The 24395-nt window shown below is 45.4% G+C and overlaps 1 long non-coding RNA gene across 5 annotated transcripts in view; it reads left to right on the forward strand.

Annotated features, from left to right (window-relative positions):
• LOC140456927 (uncharacterized) overlaps window positions 1-24395 on the forward strand; it is a 56966-nt gene that overhangs the window by 14525 nt on the left and 18046 nt on the right. For 2 of the 5 annotated variants that reach the window (XR_011953213.1, XR_011953215.1), the window contains 2 exons: window positions 9513-9621; window positions 14661-14767. This is a non-coding gene — a long non-coding RNA (uncharacterized lncRNA). Of the gene's footprint in view, window positions 1-815; window positions 923-6274; window positions 6383-6638; window positions 7135-9512; window positions 9622-14660; window positions 14768-24395 lie in introns of those variants that run through there. The other 3 variants (XR_011953214.1, XR_011953212.1, XR_011953216.1) reach the window with 3 other exon arrangements.

Below are 24395 nucleotides of genomic sequence, written 5' to 3' on the forward strand. Positions count from 1 at the left end.
GACTTTCAAGGATGTTGTTAGGGTTGGAGGATTTGAGCTACAGGGTGAGGCATAAAAGGCTGGGGCTGTTTTGCCTGGAGTGCCATAGGCTGAGTGGTGATGTTATGGAGGTTTATACAATCATGAGGGGCATGGATAGGGTAGATGAACAAGGTGTTTTCCCTGGAGTAGTGGTGTCCAGAAGTAGAGGGCATTGCTTTCGGGTGAACGGATAAAATTTCAAAGGGGCCTAAAGGACAACTCTTTCAGGCAGTAGGTGGGATGAGCTGCCAGAGGAAGTGGTGGAGGCTAGTACAATTAAAACATGTTAAAGGCATCTATATAGACACATGATATGATTAGGAATCATCTACGGGGATATGGGCCAAGTGCTGGCAAATGGGAATAGACTAGGTTTGGATACCTGGTTGGCAAGGATGAGTTAGACTGAAGGGTCTGTGTCGGTGCTATACATCTCTATGACTGTGGGATCATAACAGCTTATACTGTTCTGCTTCATCCCTGGGCTCCCTCATGACCACTGTCAATATCTAGCTTCCTCAGTCTCGAACAATTGGTGTATATTTGGTCTGTTTAGTATTTTACTATTACTTTTACAGACATTTTTGTAAGGTAATTTTTCACTGCCGCTAGCCCCTGACCATGTGCTACTTATTAAATTTTTTCTGGAAAATCTTTGACCGTCAAGAATTTTTTTTCCCCAATAAGGAAGTGCATTTTCCTTCCATTTCTAACAATCAAATAATGCACCATTTTCATTCCCTGTAATCCATTTTGCACTCCCTGAAACATCAACTGTGTTTCTCCTTCCACAGATCCCAGTGATAAATGCCAAAGCCCTGTTGCCTGTGGAGAGGGTGATGTTTGACTTTCATGTACAGCTGCAGTTTGTGTGGTGAAGGTGCTCCCACAATGTGGTTGGGTAAGTGGCATTATAGATTATTCATTCAGCAACAGTGATAATTTGAAGGTAATGTCCAAATCAAGAACAGTTTGTAGTTTTATCATCATGGTTATAATTTCACCAAAATATTATTGGGAACTTCAGACATAAGGCCAGAGAAGAATGACCAAAACCATTGCCAAATAAGCAGGTTTTGAGAAATGTCTTAAAGGGGGAATGCAGACCTGTGAGGTTTTAGCTGCAAATTTCAGCCCTTGTTGCTTTGGCAACTGTAAAAGCAGTCTCATAGGTGAAGTAATGAATTAACAGGTCATTGGGAGTCTCAAACAGAATGGGTTGTCGAGGTCTGAAAGGGTGTGTGACGCAGTGAGCTAGGGATGATCACAACCAGGAATTAAATCAAGAGTGAGAATTTTAAATTGAGGGATGTGGGCCAGATGCTGGCAGGTGAGACTAGATTGGATATCTGGTCGGCATGGACGGGTTAGATTGAAGGGTCTTTTTCCATGCTGTACATCTCTGTGGCTCTGTTGTTGATTATGAATAGGGGCCTTTTGATGGATCAACAAGTTTTGGTAGAGGGAGTACTTGGGCAGCAGAGATTTAGTTTTTCTAGAGATTTAGTTTTTCTTGAGATTACAGGTTGAATGTGGGAAGCTGGCCAGGAGTGTGTTTGGATACTGAAGTCTGGAGATAACACAAGATGGATGAGAGTATATGAGCTGAGACAAGGGTGGAATCAGCTTAGTGGCCTTAGAGTGGGACTGGGCTGTCACCCTCACCTCGCCTCTGGGATTCAGCTGGTTGTCAGATTGTGAATCAGGGCGGTAACACAATCGGGAGCTGAGTGGTCCTGGTGGAGCCTAAAATGAGTGTCGCTCAGGTGGCTGTTGCTGAGCAGCTGCTGCTTGGTAGTCCTGTTGATGACATCTTCCATCACTTTACTGCTGGTCGAGTGTGGACTGATAGAGGGAAATCGCCTGGGTTGGATTGCCCTGTTTTTTTGTGTTCAACATCCCTGGGCAATGTTTCACATTGTCGGTAGATGCCAGTGCTGGAGCGGTACGTGACTTGGTGGGTGGCAAGTTCTGGAGCACAAACCATCAGTATTATTGCCAGAATGTTGGCAGAGCCCATAGCCTTTGCATTACTTAACCATTTCTTGATGTTATTCAAACTGAATTGAACTGGCTTAAAACTCACATCTGTGATGTTAGAAACCACTGGAGAAGACTAAGATGGATCATCCCACTTTGCCCTTCTGGCTGAAGATTGCAGCAAATGCTGTTCTCTTATCTGGTGCATGGGTGTGTGAGGCCCCTCCATCAGTAAGGGTGGGGATATCTGTGATACTTCCTCCAGTGAGTTGTTTAATTGTCCATCACCGTTCACAACTGGGTGCGGCAGAACTGCAGAGCTCCGATCTGTTCCATTGGTTGTGGGATTGTTTAGCTCTGTTGCTTGCTGCTGATGCTGTTTGAAATGCAGATGGTCCTGTTTGGTAGCTTCACCAGGTTGGAACATCATTTTTAAGTCTGCCTGGTGCTGCTCATGGCATGCCCTCCTTTCCTGTCCATTGTGATGGGTGAGAGCGGGATTTACAAACCCATGAGATTACAGATTGTGCTGGAGTACAGTTCTGCTGCTGTTGATGTCCCACAGTGCCTCAGAGATACCCAGTTTGAGATCCTACATCTTTTCAAAGTCTGTCCCAATTAGAACGGTGATAGTGTCACTCAACACAATGGAGGTTTTTCTCAACTTTAAGGCAAGTCTTGTGTCGCCAAAAGGAATGTGTGATGGTCGCTCTTACCGATACTGTCATGGCCAGATGTATCTGCAGCTAGTCAATTCATAACAATGAGATCAAGTATGTTTTACACACTTGTTGGTTCCCTCACCACCCGCTGCAGACTCAGTTGAGCAGCTATATCCTTTAGGACCTGGCCAGCTCAGTCAGTAATTCTGTTGCAGAGCTAGTCTCGATTGTGGACATTGAAATCCTGTACCCAGAGTACATTTGACACCATTTTATTGCCTCAGTGCTTCCTCCAAATGTTGTTCAACATGAAGGAGAACTGATCCATCAGCCAAGGGTGGATGGGACGTGGTAATCAGCAGGAGCCATGAGACCTCCTGGTCTCCGGAGTCAATGCTGTGTACTCCCAGGGCAAATCCTCCCTGTCTGTACACCACTGTGCCACCACCTCTGCCTGGTCTGTCCTGCTGGTGGGGCAGGATATATCCAGAGATTTCAGGAGAAAGTGAAGACTGTAGCTGCTGGAGATTAGAGTCAAGAGTCTGGTGCTGGAAAAGCACAGCAGGTCAGGCTGATGAAGGGCTTAGGCTCAAAACGTCGATTCTCCTTCTCCTCGGATGCTGCCTGACCTGTTGTGTTTTTCCATCACTACAATCTCAATCTCTTGGGATGGTGATGGTGGTGTCTGGTCATTGTCTGTAAGGGTTGATTTCATGAGTATGACTCTGTCAGGCTGTTCCTTGATTGGTCTGTGAGACTGCTCGGCACATTTTGGCACCAAAATCCAGATGTTAGTGAGGAGGACATTGCACCATCGAGAGGGCTGATTCTGTGGTTGTGATTTCTGGTGCCTTCTTAAATGCCGAGTGGTCCATCCAGTTTCATTCCTGTGTTGAGACTTTGCAGTGATTAATACAGTGAGTAGCTGGCTGGGCCGCTGTCAGGTTGGCAGGATTTTTTTCGCCATTGACAATGGTTTCATGGAGATCAGGAGATTCCTAATTCCAGTTATTGTTTCTTGAATTCCGATTCCACCATCTGCCAAGATGGGATTCGAACCAGGACTTCAGTCATTTGTTGTAATATTTTGGAAAAAGTTAAATACATTAGGTTTGTTCACTCACTTTAAATATCACTTACCCAGGTTTTGTTTCTTTGTGAAACACTGTTCATCATCCTGTCTCCTCCATCCTCCCCTCCAACAACAAGAGTTTGGAGCACATGGAGTTTCTCTGTCACTAAGACTGAGATAATCTGATCTGTAGCTTCCCTCCCTCCCACTCGCCCGCCGAGCCAAACTGCCTCACGTAGTGTTCCTGGTTTTTGTCCTAAACTGACATCTTTCTCCAGTCTCATGTCAAGCCTTATCAGAGCTCATCTTGACCCTTTACCCTAATCTCACTAAACTACAGACTTTCCAACTCTCTTTCCTCCTCCTCCCCATCAGTCCCCCTCCCCGATTCACAGATATTGTTCCTTGTTCTGTCTTTTCTGATTATGTCCTTCTCTCTCAAAATCCTGCTCCATCTCCACTCTCCCTTTCCTTTCTGAATTCCTTGCATTTGGTGTCCTTGGTCCCTTCTGTATCTCACGTACATACTGCCAGGAGGTGACATTGTACAAAAGCACATATACACTGATGATGCTCAGCTCTCCCTCCCCATCATCCCTCTCCATTACTCCACTGTTACTCAGTTATCAAACTGCTTACCACATTCCCACTACTCGATCAGGTGCCGTTTCCTCCAATGAAGCATTGTAGTGCGTAAACTCATTGCCTCACAAATTCCTTTCCCTAACTGCCGAGCCTCTCCCTCTCACTGGGAACTATGCAGCAGAACTACACTCTTCACAGTATTGCAGTTATATCTGATGCGAAGCTGACCTTCTGATCAGACATCTACATAATCCCAAACACCAAGAATTCCAATCTCGTAAACGTTGCTTATCTCCTCCTCACCCCAGCTCCATTGCTACTGAAACCCCTTACCCGTGTCTGTGTTGCCTTAAATGTGACGAATCCGAAACAGAACCCTTGATTCTGTGACTGATTCAGAATCTGGTTTCAAACTCCCTCCTCAGTAATTACCTTCAGACACATCAGTATTTATTCTGTCAAACCCCTTAAGAATCTGGTGGTGCGGTCTGATTGTAGATGATGGAAATGACAGAGGATGATGTGTTGTATCTGGGTGGAAGGTAAGGACTTAGGGGTGTGTTCTATCCTTGTTGAAGTTGGAGGTGTGGGTTTCAAAGGCAGAGATGTGGGAAGTGGAGGAGATATAGTGGATTGTATTGACCACATGGGAGGGGAAATTGCAGTCCTTGAAATATGGTGCCATTTGGTATGTTCTGGCTTCACTGGAACACTGCAGTAAGCATGAGACAGAGATGTTGGCCAGGGAACAGGCTCGTGTGTTAAAGTGGCAGGCAGCTGGAAGCTCGGTGTCTGTTTTTGCAGCAGAATGTAGATCATCAGTCGCCATTTCTGCCACCTCCACTGAGATGCTGCCAGACACAGGTTCCTGTCCCCTCCATTAACAGCTATGCACCCAACGCCCCCCCCCCCCCCCCCAGCCAGATGGTAATCCACTCCTTTGTCTTTCCAAATGTTCTGGTCTCTCTTTGGTTCTGTCCCTGCCTATTATTTACTCTTTAACCCCTATCTCCTGCAGTACAAAGATCTGCAGATTAGTTGAATTGGCCAAGCTAAATTTCCCATAATGCTCAGGGATGTATAGGTTAGGTGCATTATTCGTGATAAATATACAGTAATAGGGTAAGGGAATGGGTCTGTTGGGATACCCTTCGGAGGGATGCTGTGGAACTTTTGGGCTGAATGGCCTGTTTCCACACTGTCAGGATTCTAATTTTCCCAGCTCCCATCGGATCTGAGGAAGGGCCACTGGACAGATTCCTGTTCCCAGATGCTGCCAGACCTGCTGAGCTTTCCCAGCACCTTCTGCTTGTTGTTCCTGATTGACACCATCCATACACCTTCTGGGTTTGATTCAGACAGGGGGAGGATCCCACCACTGACCTCACAATGGGGTCCAGCTGATTGGTGGAAGCTTCGGACCAATAGGAAAAGGTGGTGGGACTAGTGGACCAAGTGGAACCAGCTGGTCATCCAAACAATGGGAGTGAATAAGGGGCGCGACCAGTGGGATGACACAGCACCAGTAACTCAGCTGATGCAGTGCCACGTGACACGGCCGTCGGTGAATGTGGGAGGCGGAAACAGGGAAGGGGAGAGTGGCCTCGGAGGCAGGGAGATAATGAGTCACTTTAGACTGGGAAGTTTTAATTACACTCTGTGCGGTTCGTAAATCTGAATTAGAAACTCTTAATCCCGCGTTTGCAGCAGATGGGAAAATGGCTGCAGCCCTCAGGTGGTGAAAGGTCCTGGGATATGGCCGCCATCTTTATTAGGGGCAAGGTACAGTGAGGCACATGTGCATGTCCCCTTCATAGGATTGGGGGGGGGGGGGGGGGGGGGCGTGCAACTTGAAGAGAAGCATTTACACATCAAGCACATACCGAGAAAAAAGTATGTTCTTATATTCTTCCTGCCCTGACTGTGAGTTTTGTTTTGTGAATTCATTTCTGAGGATATTAAATCAGAATAATTGAGGCTGGGATCTCAAAAGCAAGTTTTTACAGTCAATGGAGTAATCAGGATCTGAATATCATTGGCATTTAACTGTGGAAGGAGAAAGGTTTGTCTGATCTGTTTGTGGGAAAATATCTCCAATATTTTTGTTAAGCAGAAAGATGTACAAATTCGTGGTTTGATCACCCTTTGGGTGTGTGCTGTGTTCTGGGCCCTGCAGCAGAGGAAGGAGATATTGGCCTGAGAGGGAGCACAGATTTATCCAAATTACACCTTCTCTCTTTGTAAGAACTCTCAGATTCAGACCCAATCACCCACTTCATGATGTTAACCTGTAAACTTCATATTTTCAATTACCTGCAAACTTCCCATTAAAAGTCCTTTTGGACTCAAATTCCAGTACCTTTTCAGGTGGAATGTTCCAGCTTCTGACAACTGTCTGTTCATTCAGAAACTGCTGAGGTCCATGTTGACTCTGGGTTACAAAGGGCTGAATTGAAAGATGAGATGCTGTCCCTGAGCTCCCATTGAGATGCATTGGAACAGTACAGGAGGCTGAGGGCAGTGTAGGTGTGAGCAGACAATGAAAATGACAGGGCTGCACTGTGAGGGCTGCTTGGCTCAATGAGAGTGTTCTGGAGTTGGGTGTAAACAGAGTGGGGTGAGACAGGGAGAAGGTGAAGCTGAAACTCCGTTTTAGTTCAGGCCTTTCAGAAATTCACAGTCCCAATGGGAACAGCCAGTTTTTAAGTGATACCTGCGGAGTATTTGTTAACAGTTTTTAAAGTACTTTTCCTGAGGGCAGTTGAGAGTTAACCACATTGCTGTGGGTCTGGAGTCACATGTAGGCCAGACCAGGTGAGGATGACCGTTTCCTTCCCTACAGGACATTAGTGAACCAGATGGGTTTTCTAACATTCGACAATAGTTTCATGGTCATCATTCGCCTTTTCATTCTAGATTGTATTGAATTCCGATGCTGCCATCAGCCATGTTGGGATTCTATCCCTAATCATCGGAACACTGTACATATCACTCATCTGGCAGGAATACCATTAAGCCATTGCCTCCCTTTTTAGCAATGTTTAAAAGAAATTTCCATCATTCTGCGTGTACAATGTGAGATAAAATACTGCAACGTCCATGTGTCAGCCTCTCCAAAAGGTCAATCAACAGAAATTTGTTTGGGGCGAAATATTTCACTTTTTTTTGGGGGCGGGGGCGGGGTTGGTTATTAAACAAAAATGAATCCAAATAAAAATCTTATGCCACAGACATGTAATTTCTGAAGCCGGAGGGGGATTACAGAGACAGGGAGGGTTGTGGGGCCAGAGGGGGATTGTTGTCCAAACATCACTGTGGTGTACATGGACTGCAGCATTTCAGGGAGGCAGTTAACCACCACTTTCTCCAAGACAAGTAAAGGTGGCCAATAAATACTGGTCTGGGCAGCAAGGGCAACCCCCAGGGAATAAAACCAAGCAGTGACCTCTCTGAGCTGACTTGCTGAGAAGTTAAAAACCTCTCTGGAATTGGAGTGGACAGAGAAGAGAAACAGAGACATTTCACAGCTGCCCTCAGAGAGACCTCACCCTTGGAAGTACTCAGAGCTGGGGATCAGCTCAGTGAGTTTCAGTCTCTTCAAATATCAATCTTAATCGGTTTTATTTTATTAAATCTGCTATACTGTGTAAGGTGAGGATTTCTTTTTAATGTCTTAGTGTCTCTTGATTAAAAGTCTAAGATATAAAACGTAAGCATTAAGTTATTCTCGGGCAGTATTTTTCGAGCAGTAAGACTGTGCCTTTGTCTTGGTCTGTAGATTGTTAAGGCGGAGAGATGGCCTGTTGTAGAGTGGCGTGCTGTTCCTGTTGGATGTGAGAGATTAGGGAGAGTTTCAATTATCCTGATGATTATGTCTGCAGGAAGTGTGATTGCAAATCCTATTGGATTGCATGGATTGGTGGAGGAGTGATTAAAGGCAGTGAGGAATTGACAGGAGCCGGGGTGGGGGTGGGATGTGATAGGTGGCAGTCTCAGGAATGCAGGATACTGCAGATACAGTCAGGTAGATGGGTTACCTCCAGGAAAGCTAGGAGGGGTAGGTTGGTACTGCAGGAGTCTCCTGTGGCTATCCCCATCTCAGACAAGTATACTGGTTTGGAAAATGTAGGTGGTAATAGACTTTCAGGGGAATGTAGCGCTGACAGCCAAGTTACTGGTACTGAGACTGGCTTCGAACACAACGTGAGGTATATCCAGTTCCACACGATCGATGGTGATAGGGGACTCTCTAGTCAGGGGCACAGTCTGCCGTTTCTGCAGCTGACAGTGAGACATCAGAATGGGGTGGCACTGCCCTGGTGCCAGTGTCAAGGATGTCTCACAGAGGGAGCAGAATATTCTCAAAAGAGAAAATAACCAGTGGGAGGACATTGTACATTGGTGCCAATGACATCGGAAGGGGAAAACATGGGGTCCTGACGAGCAGGGAGATTTGCTAGTGCCACTAGGGAGGTATTAAACCTGTGAGGGAGTCGGGGTAATCCTAAAGAGATAGTGAGAAAAGAGGTGAGTCTGAGGCTGGTACTGTTCACAGGTCAGACTGTCAAGGCAGGCAAGAGCAAGTCACAGAATGAGATGCGACGGACGAGTTGCACTGCATTTATTTCAGTGCAAGAGACCTGACAGGTCAGGCAGGTGGGCTCAGGGTATGGTTTTGAACATGGCACTGGGATATTACAGCAATTACAGAGGCATCACTCAGGGATGGACAGGTCTAGCAGCTTAATGTTCCAGGGTATAGATGCTATAGCAAGGATAGAAAGGGGCCAACAGAGCAGGGAGAGAGGTGTTTTTGATTAGAGATAACATTATGGCTGGGCTTCGGGAGGATATTCCTGGGAGTACCTCCAGGCAAGTTATTTTGTTTGGTACTGAAAAATAAGAAAGGGATGACCATCTTACTGGGATTGTATTATAGACTCTCTCCCAACAGTCAGCGGGGAATTGAGACACAATTTTACCAGGAGACCTCAGTTATCTGTAAGAATAATATGGATGCAATGATAAGGGGTTTTAACTTTGCCAACATGTCCTCGGAGTGCTGTAGTGTTCAGGGCTTGGATGGAAAGGTATTTGTTCAGTGTGTACGAGAACATTTCAGATTCAGTTTGTAGGATGTACCTACTAGAGAAGGAACAAAACCTTGACCTGTTTTCTTTATTCATTCACAGGATGAGGCTGTCACTGGCTCGGCCAGCATTTATTGCTGCGTTTACCCAGAGGGCAGTTAAGAGTCAACCACGTTGCTATAGATCTGGAGTCCCATGCAGACCAGACCAGGTAAGGATGGCATTTTCCTTCCCTAAAGGTCATGAGTGAACCACATTGGTTTTTCCAACAATTGACAATGGATTCCTTGTCGTCACTAGATTATTTTTTTCCAGATATTTATTGAATTCACGTTCCAAAATCTGCCGTGATGGGATTCAAACCCAGGTCCCCAGAACGTTACCTGGGTCTCTGGATTAACTGTCTAGTGATAATTTCACTCCGTCATCACTGCCACTTAGGACATGAGGCAGGGTGATTGACTGAGGTATCAGTGGGGCAGCACATCAGCACAGAAGATCCACAGTATTGTGGCTTAGTGGTTAGCGCTGCTTCCTCAGCACCAGGGACCTGGGTTTGATTCCAACCTCAGGCGACTGCCTGTGTTCAAGTTGGCACATTCTCCCCAGTGTTTGTGAGGGTTTCCTTCAGGTGTTCCAGTTTGCTCCCACAGTCCAAAGATGTGTAGGTTAGTTGGATGAACCACGTTAAATTTCCCATCATGTCCAGATGCAGTAGATGAGGTTTTGGGATGTGCAGGCAAATCTCTGCCTGTTGAGAAAAGATCTTTTTGTGGTCTTGGACAGAGGTCAGAGGGAGAAGTGACCGCACGTTTTACATTCCCGTGGCGGCAAGGGAGGATCAAGGGTGTGGAGGGCGGGTTGGTGGGAGGGTGTGGACCGAACATGGGGGATGCAGAGGGAATGGTCTCTGCGGAACACAGGTAGGGTTAGGGAGGGAAATATGTCTCTGGTGGTGGGGTCTGACTTTAGGTTGCAGAAATAAGAGGTTAATGCGCTGTATCTGGAGATTAGTGGGGTGGAAGGTGAAGACCGCAGGGTTATATTCTTTATTGTGTCTGGAGGGGTGGGGTAAAGGCGGAGGTGCGGGAAGGGTATGTGTTGGAGGGCATTGTTGATCAAGTCAGAGGAAAATTACGGTCCTTGAAGTCGGCCTTTCTGGGATGTCCTGGAGTAGAATCCAAAGGGATTAAACAAATACATCACAGACAAAAGATTAACTGGACCAGAGAATAGGACCCCTTAAAGGTCAACAAGGCTGTCTATGGAACCACAAGGGGTGCGAAAGATATGCAAATATTTCACGTCATTTTTACTGGTGAAGTATATGGAAGCTCGAGAGTTTGGAGAAATAAACAGTGATAACTTGAAAAGTGTCCATGTTACAGAGGAGGTGGTACTGGATGTCTTAAATCGCATCAAGGTGGATAAAGCCCTGGAACCTGATCAGGTGTATCCTGGAACTTTCTGGAAATCTAGGGATCTGATTGTTGGGCCTCTCCTGAGGTATTTGTATCATTGATAGCGACAGGTGAGGTGCCATTATTTTTAAAAAGGTGGTAAGGAGTGGCCATGGAACAAGAGAACAGTGAGCCTGAAGTCAGTGGCAGGCAAGTCGTTGGAAGGGATTCTGAGGGACAGAATATCCATCTGTTTGGAAAGGTAAGGAATAACAGGGAGAGTCAATGTGGCTTTGTACATGCACAATTGTGTCTCACTAACTTGAGTGAGTGTTTTGAAGTGTCAAAGAAAATTGATTCAGCCAGGCGGTGAATAATGTTTATATTGACATTTAACAAGGTTCCACAAAGCAGACTGGTTAGCAGGGTTAGATAACATGGAATGCAGGGAGAGCAAGCCATTACAAAACTGCCTTGAAGGTAGGAGACAGAGGATGATGGAGGGTTGCTTTGCGGACTGGAGGCCTGTGAGCAGCAATGTGCTGCAAGGATGGATATTGGGCCCTTGAATACATGACTTGGATGTGAATATATGAGGTATGGTCAGTCGGTTTACAGAAGACACTAAAATTGGAGATGTAGTGGATAGTGAAGATGATTAGTTCAGAATACAACAGGATCTTGATCGGATAGGCCATTGGAGCAAGGAATGGCAGACGGAGTTCAATTTAGATAAATGTGAGCTGTTGTATTTTGGAAAGGCAAATCAGGGCAGGACTTAATACACTTAATGGTAAAGTCCTGGGGAATATTGCTGAACAAAGAGACCTTGGAATGCAGGTTCATAGTTCCTTGAAAGTAGAGTCACAGGTAGGCGGGGGAGTGAATGCAGCAATTGGTACACTCCCCGTTATTGGTCAATGCATTGAATGCGGCTGTTGTGAAGTCATTTTGTGGCTGGGCAGGGCACTGATTACAGCTCTTCTGGAGTTCTGTATTCAGTTCCAATCTCCCTGTTCTTGGAATAATGTTGAGAAACTTGAAAGGGTTCAGAAAACATTTGCAAGGATTTTGTCAGAGTTGGACAGTTTGAGCTATTGGGAAAGGCTGAATAAGCTGGGAATATTTTCCCTGGAGGGTTGGAGTCTGAGAAGTGATCTTATAAAATCATGAAGGGCATGGATAAGGTGAGCAGTCAGGGACTTTTTCCCAAGTTCGGTGGGTCCAGAACTAGAGGGTACAGGCATAAGGTGAGAGGGAAAATATTTAAAAGGGATCTAAGGGGCATCGTGTTCATGTTGAGGGCATTGCAAGTATGGAATGAACTGCAGAGGAAGGGGTGGAGGCTAGTACAATTGCAGCATTTAAAAGGCATCTGATTGGGTACGTGAAGGGGAAGGTTTTAGAGGGATAAGGGTGAACCGCTGGCAAATGGGACTCCATTAACGCTCTCCGTTATTGATCAATGCATTGAATACAGAAGCTGGGATGTCATATTGTGGCTCAACAGGACATTGATTAAGCCACTTCTGGAATTCTGTTTTCAGTTTGAATTACTCTGTTCTGGGAAGGATGTTGTGAAACTTGAAAAGGTTTGGACAAGATTTACAAAAACGTTGCCACGATTAGAGGATTTGGTCGACAGGGAGAGGCTGAATAGGCTGGGGCTATTTTCTCTGGAGAGTCAAAGACTGAGAGGTGACTTCATGGAGATTTATAAAATCACGAGGGGTGTGAATAAGGTGAGCAGCCGGGGTCCTATTTCCTCAGGTTAGGTGGGTCCAAAACTAGAGCACCTGGGTTTAAGTTGAGAGGGCAAAGATTTAAAAGGGATCTAAATGGCAACGTTTTCAAGCTGAGTGTGGTGTGTGTATGGGAGGGGCTACCAGATGAAGTAGTGGAGGCTGATAAAATCACAACATTTAAAAGGCTTCCAGTTGGGTACATGAGTAGAAAGGGTTTTGATGGATACAGGCCAATAGATGGTAAATGGGAATCCATTAGTTTAAGATTCCTTGTTGGCACGGACGAATTGGACTGAAGGTCTGTTTCTTTGATCTTAATAAATTAAGATGCATTCCTCTCTTTTGCGGAGAGCTAGCTGAAGCACAGATAATTATCCTTGGAGCTGAGAAGGTGAAGCAGTGATTTTAACCTGGTGCAGATTTGGTTCCAAGGTCTTGAATTTGCAGAGAGAGAGAGGAATTGTTAACGCTGTCACAATTTTTAGTAACTACTTTCAAGTAATTGGCAAATAATACAAGGTGAAAATGTGAACACTATTTTACTCAGTAAGTTCTGAGCATCTGGAACAGTCTGAACGACATAGATTCAGCAGGTATTCTGAAACAGACTTGGAATTTTACTTTTTAAGGAAAGATTTGGGGGGCTATGGGCACGTGGGAGGGGACTTGGGACAGATTTGCAGAATCTCCAGAGGGAGAGAGTACAGCCCCAATGGGCTGAATAGCCCCCAGGCCCTGTGCTCTGTGATACTGCCCCATTCACTGTGAATGATGAAGCTCATCCCAGGGCAGAAAGAGGGATTAGCCCTCCATTCTCATCACAATGGGGCCCGGCTGATTGACGGCAGCTCCAGACCAATGGGAGGAGAGTCTGTGTGGTCCTGCAGCCAATGGGAGTGAATGAGGGGTGTGGCCAGCAAGACGACACCTGTCCATGAGCTGTGCAGGTGCAGTGTCACTGTTTGGGGTTGGGAGAGACAGCAGAGACTGGGACAGAGGCTGTGGGACCTGAATTACAAACTCCCGGTAAATTAAAACCAAAAGAACTGCAGAAGATGTAAATCAGAAACAATAACCAGGATGTTCTGGAAAAGCTCGGCAGGTCTGGCAGTATCTGTGATGAGAAATCAGAGTTCAAGTTTAAGATCCGGTGTCCCTTCCACAGAACAGATGTTACTGAGAAAAAAAGTCAGTTTATGTGCAGAAGTTAGTGTGTGGGAGATAAAAGGAGTAAAGGATAGGTGGGGATAGAGTGAGAAGAACGGTTGGATAAAGGAGTGGGGGAGGGTGATTAGCTGTTAATGGAGACTGTTAGTGGCTAACCATAGGTAGTGTGTAATGACAGGCTGTGAGAACGAGGCCTGGTGTGTTGGATGGAGGGCTATGACATGAGGTTGTTAACTTATGGTTAGCCACTAACTGTCTCCATTGTAAGCTGTTCCCCACCTATATCACTCCACGATTGGAGCTACCGAGGACACAAACCTTTGGAATATCATCCCTAATTCCCTCTCTGTGCCTTAAAGATGTATCTAAAAATCGTTCTCTTTAATCAACATTTCCATCATTTATGAAGCATTTGAGGAGATTTGTCAATGTGAAAAGCTCCATACAATGCAGGTAGTTGTTGTTATTGTCTGACATCTGGAGAAACAGGGATGAGCCCTCTCTCTTTCATACCTGATGAACAGCAACAAAATCAGGAAGCACTGAGCATGCTCCAGCCCACAATGGGCCTCGGATTATTGATGTCAGCGCAGGACCAATAAGAGTGGGGGAACGGGAGCTAGAGGTGCTAGTTGGTCCTTCAACCAATCGGAGTGAATGAGGGGCAGGGCAATACTCAACCACGTGATAAACTTCACTGACAGCACAGTGTTGTTGTGGCCAAGGCATTGGAAATGTGTGAAGGTGAAGGGCAGGGGAAAGGAAAGACATATTGACCAGGAAGAGAAGGGAATTTTCATGGTATGGGATGAGAGGTTTTACAGAACTTAGTGCACGTTGTAAAACACAAATTTGAAAATCCAAATTCTGCACCATTTTCCCTCCCTATAATGCATTTTGCATTCCCTGAAATATCAACTGTGTTTCTCCCTCCACAGATACCAGTGATCGGTGCCAAAGCCCCATTGCCTGTGGAGAAGGTGATGTTTGACTTCAAAGTACTGCTGCAGTTCGTGTGGTGAAGGTGCCCCCACAATATGGTTGGGTAAGAGCTGTTATAGATTATTCACTCAGTAACATTGAAGAGTTGACAATGTATGTGCAAATCAACAACAGTTTTTTTTTATCATGGCTATAATTCCACAGAAATACTATTGAGAACTTCTGACATAAGGCCACAGATGGGGATATTAGGTCAGGTGATCAAAAGAATTGCCTAATAAGCAGGTTTTCAGGAATACCTTAAAGGAGGAAAGCAGGTCTGAGGGGGTTAGAGTGGGAATTCCAGACCGTGTTGCCTTGGCAACAGTAGAAACAGCCAGACAGGTGAAGCAATGAATAAACATCGTTGGGAGTCTGAAAGAAAATGAGTTGTCGGGATCTCACAGGTTGTGTGGTGCAGGAAGACAGGGATGTTCACAGCCAGGAATTACATCAAGGGAGAGAATTTTAAATTGTTGCTTGTTAATAGGAGTCTTTTATTGGATCAACAAGTTTTGGTACAAGTGAGCACTTAGGCAGTAGGGTTTTAGATACTCTTGAGATTATATGTAAGTTGAATGTGGGAGGCTGGCCAGGAGTGTGTATGGATAATGAAGTCTGGAGATAACACAGGAATGGACGAGTATTTCAGTAAATGAGCTGAGACTAGGGTGGAGTTGGGTGATGTCACTGATGTTGGAATAGTGCTTTTGGAGTTGGGCTGCTCCTCCTCCTCATCACCCCCCCTCCCCCATTCACAGATATTGTTCCTTGTTCTACCTGTCTGTCTTTTCTGGTTATGTCCTTCTCTCCCATTCTGCTACAAACTAATATTTGACCCCACCGTTGTTGCAAAAACCTACTCCATCCTGACTCTCCCTTTCCTTTCTGAATTCCCTTGTATTTGGTGTCCCTTAAGGATCTCTCCTTGGTCCCTCCTGTTTCTCACCTACATACTGCCAGGAAGTGACATTGTCCAAAAGCACCGTGTTAGGTTTCACATGTACACTGACAATGCCTCGCTCCCCCTCCCCATCATCCCTCTCCATTACTCAGTTATCAAACTGCTCATCACACTCCCACTACGCGATTGGCTGCAATTTCCTGCAACGGAACATTGCAATGGTTAAACCCATTGCCTTCAGTTGCTATTACAAATCACTTTCCCTTACTGCTGAGCCCCTCACTCTCCCTGGGAACTGTCTGAGGCAGAACCACACTCTTGACAATATTGCTCTCATATCTGACCCCAAGGTGACCTTCTGATCAGACATCTACACAATCACAAACACCAGGAATTACAATCTCTTAAAATGTTGCTTCTCTCCACCTCACCCCAGCTCCATTGCTTATGAAACCCCTGACCTGTGTCGGTGTTGCCTTAAACTTGACGAATCCAAAACAGAATCCGTGATTCTGTGACTGACCCAGAATCTGGTTCCAGACTCCCTCATGATGAGAAACATCCTCTCAGTATTTACCCTGTCAAACTCCTTAAGAATCCTACATGTTACAATGAGATCCCCTCTCATTCTTCCCAAATCCAGTGAGTAAAGTCCCAACGTCTTCAGCCTTTTCTTAAAAAATAATCCCTGCAAACCAGGGTTCATCCCAGTCAATCTTCTGTGAAATGCCTCTGATGAAATGATGTATTTCCTTAAATAAAGGGACCAAACCTTCTGTCATTACTCCAGATGTGGTCTGACTCGCACTTTATAAAGTTCCTCTCAGGTATATACTCCAAACAACTCCCTTTAAACTTGCACAGATGTTGTTGGAAATGCGCAGAAGATCATGCAGCATCTGTGAAGAAAAATCAGTTAAAGTTTCGGGTCTGGTCACCCTTCCTCAGATACGTTAACTCTAATTTCTTTTCACAGATGTTGCTAGACCTGCTGACCTTTTCCAGAAACTTCTGTTTCTCTTCCTGGTTTACAGCATCTTCAGTTGTTTCGGTTTTCATATCCTTGAAACTTGCCATCTCTCTTATAGAATTTGTCATTTCCACCTTGGAAAAAAGATTCACATTTGTTTGGTCTCCCCTACCCTGAGGAAAAAAGAAACCATGGCTAGTCACCCTATCATTGCTCCTCATAACTTTATAAAATTCAATAAAGCCACCTAAAGTGTCCAGTGCTGCAGGGAAATAGCCTCAGCCGATTCAGCCTCTCCCTATGGTTCACGTGTTCCAATACTTGCAACACCCTAGTAAAACCATTCTGAACTCTTGCAAGTTTCCCAACATCTTTCCTATAACAGGGAGACTGGAATTGAAAGCAGTCTGGGGATTCCAAAAGTGGCCGAGCCAATAAACCGTACAACCGAACCATGATCTCCCAACTCCTATACTCAATGCACTGCCCAATACCAGCTAGCATACCGCACACCACCTTCACTGACCTGTCTACCTTCAACCACACTTTCAAGGAACTGTCAACCCACACTGCATGGTCTTTTTGTCTGTCAACACTTCCCAGGAACTTGTCATTCAGAGGTTGAGTCCTATTCTGGTAACATCTTTCTGAAATCAGGGAGACCACAATTGAATGTAATATTCTAAAACTGGCCTCCCCAATGCCCTACTCAGCCACAACGTGCCCTCCTAACCCCTATACTCAGTGACAGAATCCCTACAGTGTGGAAGCAGGCCTTTCGGCCCATGGGACCATACCAACCATCGGAACAGCATTCCACCCTAACTCTGTACCCTACCATTACCCAAAGCTCATCCAGCTAACCTGCGTGTCTTTGGATTGTGGGAGGAAATTAAGAGCACCCAGAGGAAGCCCACGCAGACACACAGGGAGAATGTGCAAACACCGCACAGACAGTGGAATCGAACCAGAGTCCATTTATTGGTCAGCGCATTCCATTCAATGTTAGTGTCCCAAATGCCATGTTCAGCACCTGATCTCTCTGAAACTCTACTTTCCAAGAACTAAGCAGTTGTTCTGAGCTCTTCGGAGGGAATTAAGGTCAGGATGAGAAAACAGGAACTGGGTTGAGTTTTAGATCTACAAAATGACTCTCCATCTTTCCACTCTGTTTCTCCCCCTCCCCCCACTCTGTCTGTTCCCCATGCTCTGTCTCCCCACCCCCCAACAGTCTGTTCTCTTTCTCCCCCCTGTCTGTCTGTCTCTCCCCCTACCTCTGTTGGTCTCTGCCCCCCCCCCCTTCCCCCTGTCTGTTCCCCTCCTCTCTAAACCCCCTTCTGTCCCCATCTGTCTCTGTGCCACCCCTTTCTATCCCCCCCCTCTCTTTCCCCACCCATTTCTGACCCACCCTTCTCGATCCAACCACCCTCTGTCTGCCGACCCTCCTTCCCAGTCCCCTAGTTCTGTACTCCCCCACTGCAGGGCAAATATCTTGTCTATTCACCCTATCCATGCCCAGCCTGATTTTAAAAATCTCTTTAGGTCACCATTCAGCCTCTGACGCTCCAGGGAAAACAGCCTATCCAACCCTGGCAACATGCTATAATTCTTTTCTGACCTCTTTAAAGTTTAAGAACATCCACCTGATAGGAAGGAGAACAGAATTAAATGGAATATTGATTCGGCAACTTTTGCAATGTCCTCTACAGTCACAATATGTCATCCTAACCCCTATACTCAATGCTCTGACTGATAAAGACAGGCAGACCAACTGCCGCCTTCACTATCCTATCGACTTGCTACTCTACTGTCAAGGAACTATGAACCTGCACTCCAAGGACTCTTTGTTTAGCAGCACTCACCAGGAACTTACTATTAACTGTATAAGTCCTGCTAAAGTTTGCTTTTCCAAAATGCAGCAGCTCGCATTTTTCTAAACTGAACTCCTCAGCCCATTCACCCATCTGATCCAGATCCTCTTGTACTCTGAGGTAATCTTTTTCCCTGCTACTACACCTCCCATTTTGGTGTCATCTGCAAACTTACTTACAATACCTCTTATGTTCACATCCAAATCATGGATATAAATGGCGAAAAGTAGTGGATCCAGCCCCGATCCTTGTGAGACTCCACTGGTCACAGGCCTCCAGCCTGAAAAGCCCCCTCTGCCTTCTACCTTTGGGCCAGTTCTGTACTCCATGTGATCTAACCTTGCTGAGCAGCCTCCCATGAGGAACCTTGTCAAACACATTACTGAAGTCCATGGAGATCATGTCCATGCTCTGACCTCAGCAATCCTCTTTGTTACTTCTTCAAAAAAACTGAGTCAAATTCATGAGATATGATTTCCCATGCACAAAGCTGTTATTGGTATCCAGGATTTAACTCTGTACATTGGGGTCTGCGTTGCCCAGTTATAGGTGTTAATATTCTGGATGAAGTTCAAGGACGCCAGCATTTTCTCAGTGAGTCTGTATTGAGTCTTGTTCATGTCACCAACACAGGGGAGTTCCTTTTGAAAGGCAGTCCTTGTATCCCTTGCCCACCAGGAAATAGTGTACGTGTCCTTACCTCTGGATCAGGAGGATCAGGCTCAGAGTTGAGTAACAGCATCTTTGAAGAGGCTGATTAGTAAACCTGCCCAAGCCACCAGGCCATACTGTCTCCCAGCTGTCCCTGCCTGAGCCTCCAAACAGACCCTTCCTGTAGTTTCTCTCCTGTCAGACTCTCCCATTGCTCAGTTTGTCCAGGATCCCCTCCTGCTGCTGCACTGCTCCTGTCCCTCACTGACCTGTCCATCCCCCAGTGTTCACCACATTCATTCATTGTTTACAATCTCGTTGTCCCAGTCCTCCAGCCCCGCCCCCTCCACCCTATAGAGACAGCTCAGTGGTTGGCACTGCTGCCTCACAGCACCAGGTACCCCAGTTCGATTCCGGCCACAGGCGACTGTCTGTGTGGGGTTTGTGCATCCTCCCACAATCTAAAGATGTGCAGGGCAGGTGAATTGGCCATTCGAAATTGCCCATAGTATTGATTAAATTAGTTAGGGGGCATAGGTCTGTGTAAGTTACTGTTTGCAGGGTCGGTATAGACTTGTTTGGCCGAAGGGCCTGTTTCCATACTGTAGGGATTCTGATATATTGGGCAGCAGCTGCTGTCAATCACCTGGACTCCTGTATGATCGGGAGCTCGTGCTGTAGGAGGGGAGACAAGTGCATGGGTGCAGTGCTGGCAATTGTGGGATTATGCACAGTATAGGTCAGTGCCTGGGAAGGAGGCTGTGGGTGTGAGGGATTAATCTATCATTAGCAGCTTCATCCCTCTAGGAGCAGGACCCAGGGGAATGGCCCCTCTCTTGCTACCCTGACATGTGATCAGACTATCAGTGGTGCAGCGTTTTGCAGAAAGTTATTAGAACTCTTTTGTGAAGATTCAGGGTTGTTATGGAAAGGGACAAGGATGGGCCTGCAATTAGAATTCTAATTTGGCTCATTTTAGTAAGATGGGTCTTGGCCAGAGTGTGCAGGAAGCTGTGTATGCAGGATGGTTCTCATCAGGAGCTAGGAAACTGGATTCGAAGAGAGAGTGTGTGAGAACTGGGTGTGGAGGAAAGGAGTGGGGGGATTGGTTTGGATTTCAGTTCACAGAAGAGAGAAACTGTGAGACTGAGGTTTAAAGCTTTGGGAGAAACAAGAAAACTACAGTTTAATACTACAATTGTCTTATGAATTTCCATCCTGTATTAACAGTGGTAACTTGTGTGCTCTGTTGTATGGTACTGAAAGGGTGGATTTGCGGATGAGAAATACAAATTGAACTTCATGGTCAAATCTGATAGTTACTTGATCCGTGCCGATCTGAATATCATTGGCCTTTTCATCTGGATGGAAAGGTGTGCATTCTGTCTGTGGGCAAATATTTCAAATCTCAATGTGACTGGAAAAGTACTGAGACACAGCCAAGTCCATGTCAGCGTGGTGAGTGTGGAGAGAGAGTTCATTTGTTTTTGAAAGTCTGAAAAATCATGGTACATTTCCCAGGAACAATGAAGCCACAACTTTGCTTTGTAGAAGGACAAGTCTTTAATTAACCATGCAACCAGAAAGACACAAGGATACCTGCACCATGGGGAACACTATGAAAACGGGATTGTTGTAAAGGGGTTCATTCTCGATCATGGATTGTAATCCATTGGCATTGTCCCGTCGGTTCCAGCCCCGCAGGGAAACACTGGAAATATGATGGATGTAATGGAGGTTTCAGTTATTAAACTGTAAAAAGTGCAGAGCAATTTACAAGGATGTTACCAGGGCTCAGGGGTCTGAGTTATAGGGAGAGGTTGGACAAGGGAGGATTTTATGTTTGGAGCAGAGGAAACTGAGGGGATTCTTTTCTAGAAGTGTATAAGACCATGAGAGGCATGGATAAGGTGAATGCACTCAGTCTTTTTCCCAGGAACTCAAGGATTGGACGGCTTGATTGGATCAGTTGAAGGTTAGAGGAGAAAGAATAAAAGGGAAGCTGAGGGGCAACTGTTTTACACAGAGGGTGGTATGTATATGGAATGAGCTGCCAGTGGAAATGGTTCAGGCAGGAACACTCACAACAGGTAAAAGACATTTGGACAAATACATGGATAGGAAAGGGTCAAAAGCAAATGGGCCAAGTGCAGGGAAATGGAGTTAGCGTGGATGGACTTTCTGGTCGGCATGGGCCAAAGGGCCTGTCTCTGCTGTCAGACTCTATGACTCTAAGTGCATTTGCTATTTCTCCCACTAACTCTGTTGGTATCCTGGGATGTATCCCATCAGGGCAATGAGACTTGTCTACCTTTAGCTACATTAGCATATCCAGTTCTAACTCTTTCACGATAATGGTTATTATCTAGGTCCTCACCTTCCTCAGTCTCCTTATCAATTACTGGCATGTTCTTCGTATCCTCCACTGTGAAGACTGACTGCTGTGTGCTCATATTCCTGAACCCTGCTGGATAGGAATAACTAGGCACAGAACTCAGAGAGGTCTTCTTTGAGACTTTATTGATGAGACATGGCAGTTACCTGGATAGTGTACAAGCAAAACACCTTCAGGCAGCATCAAGTAACTCCCCACCTGTCCAATGTACAGCTCCCACTCTTATACCTTTGTGGTTTGGGACTTTGAATAGAGACTGTCTCTCAGTATTATCTCCATGGCAACGGCAGTTAGAAAGTCTAGTTCTGTTCAGCACTTTGTGGTTAAACCACACACCCCTCCCCCACACCCCTGTGGCTCCCTCAAGTATGTGATAGGTACTTCAGTTTCAGTGGGGCTGTCTGTCAGGATTCTGATGTGGAGGAGCCGGTGGACAAAGTTTAAAAACCACACAACACCAGGTTATAGTCCAACAGGTTTATTTGGAAATACAAGCTTTTGGAGTGTGCTGTGATTTTTAACTTGCTTAGGATTATCTCTATGGTAACAGTTAAGTGCTTCAACAATTAGAGGCCATATGTTCCCCAAACATCATGTTCCCCTCTAGCAGTATAAACTGTTATTCCAGCCCTGGGGATAGCTATTAATCACTTTTCTCCCCCAATCCCATCTCGCTTTCTGTTGATCTTTAAAGTTTTTCTAATCTCCATGGTCATTGCCAATCTGTATGCATTCTATTTCAGTTTGATAGACTCCCTTATTTCCTGAGCCACCCATGGCAGATTATTCCTTTTTTCCTAAAGTCCTTCCTTTTCCCTGATATATACTTTTGCTGAGCACTTCAAAAAATTTCTTTGATATTCCCGCACTGTCCGTCAACTTTCCCACCATAAAGTCTTTGTTTCCAGTCTACATTAGCCAACTCCTGCCTCATCCTATTGTCGTCTCCTTTTGTTTAAGCACTGGATCTTGGGATTGGATTTAATCTTCCAACTTTTCATCTTTGTTCTAAATTCAACCAGACTTATCAGAATTCTTTTATCAGATTACGTGGTGAGGCGATGTTTCCTGGGTGTTTTGGTTTTCATTGTCAGTGACCTTGGCTTTGTAATAAAGTACAGGATGGATATTCACACTGCGAATGTACGACGCAATCTAAAACCATAAATCACTGTCTCCCCTCAGTTTAAAATTGCAAAATCATTATCTCCTACACGCTTCCTCACGATCTAAGATTGGAATGCTAATCCACCTGACTATCTGTCATTTTCCGAAAATCTCCTTTGGTGAAGGTGGTGATTTTTGGATTCAGCTTTCCAGTTATTACCGCCTCTCCAAGAACACCCTGCTTTATCCTCAATCATAGAATAGCCTTTATCCACAATCATAGAATAGAATCTCAACAGTGTGGCAGGAGAGCATTGGCCCATCAAACCCCACCAACCATCCAAAGAGCATCCCACCTGGAGCACTCCATCCTTTTAACACTGCATTTCCCATGGCTGATCCACTGAATCTGCACAATCATGGAGACTGTGGACAAGTCCACACGACCCGCCGAAGCGCAACCCACCCATACCCCTACATTTACCCCTTACCTAACACTACGGGCACACACAGAAACACAAAAGGTAGCATGTGTACCTGAGATGAATGAACCTGGACTTAGGAAAATGTGACAACAATCACAACTAGTTAGAATTACAGAATCCCTTAGGCGCACAAAGAGACTATTCGGTCCATCGAGTCTGCAATGACCTGCTGTCCCACCCTACCTCCATAACCCCACATTTAGCATGGCTAACACAACCCACCTTACCTACACACTACAGGCCATGTTAGCACAGACAATCCATCAAACCTGCACATCTGTGGGAGGGTCACATATTATGTCTAAGTGCTCAGGATTGTGGATGAAGGCTCACAAATACTTGACTCTGACGCAAATCCTCTTTTATTTACAAAATAAAATCTGGGGGAAATTGCAGCCAGACAGATTTCCAATTATCTCATGAGGAAGAGAATTCACAACTTGTGCCCCTGACCCAGGATGCGCAGTGAAGTCACAGAGGTCTGGGAACCATCAGAAATGTAACAAGTTGTGTGCAAGGTGGGGGTGAGACAAGGACAAAAAGACAGTCTGTCACACGGGGGAAGGCAGGAGAAATTAAATTGCAGAAATGGTAGTCCCTCAAGGCCATGGGGAATGGATTTAGGGCTGGGAAAGAAACCAGGAAACAAGGTGAGCAGCTCTGAAAGAAATACATTGAAAAAACAGATTATAACAACATAGAGGGCAGAGTACACATTCTGAAATTGCTGCTCTCATTGGTGAGTACATAACGCTGTAAAGCCTGGGTCATTCTATTACAGCCAACACATGCAGGATAGGCCAAGTGTCCTCGATCTGTGCTGAACTTTCTGATAAATTTATTCTGACATTTGGAATTCAGGTCGGATGATGTTCATAAATTCTCAAATTGGACTTGACTTTAATATTCTGGAGAAATGTTAAATCAATCACAATGATCCCATTCTGCAGACTTTAGTCCGCAGCCCTGCATGTTCCAGCATCTCAGTTACATCCATGTCCTTTTATTCTAATGTGATGCTGGTTACTGCCTCTGCCAGTCCATCAATGAGTTCCTGCTCCCCACCATCTCTGAGTGAAATGAATTCTCCTCTCCCCTTCTTTCTGGGAATTAGTTTCAATCTAAATCCTCCAGTTTCTGACCTCTCAGTTAATGAATAGCTCCTTCCTATCCACTCGATCTGGATTCCTCAGCATTTTATCACTTCAATTAAATCTCAGCTCATCCTCCTCAGAAATCATCCCCAGACTATCCAATCTTTCCGCAGAGCAGATATTTTCCAATTGTAGAAACATTCTGATCAATCTCC

Source organism: Chiloscyllium punctatum, chromosome 31 (assembly GCF_047496795.1).
Source record: "Chiloscyllium punctatum isolate Juve2018m chromosome 31, sChiPun1.3, whole genome shotgun sequence".
In the NCBI taxonomy this organism is placed as follows: domain Eukaryota; kingdom Metazoa; phylum Chordata; class Chondrichthyes; order Orectolobiformes; family Hemiscylliidae; genus Chiloscyllium; species Chiloscyllium punctatum.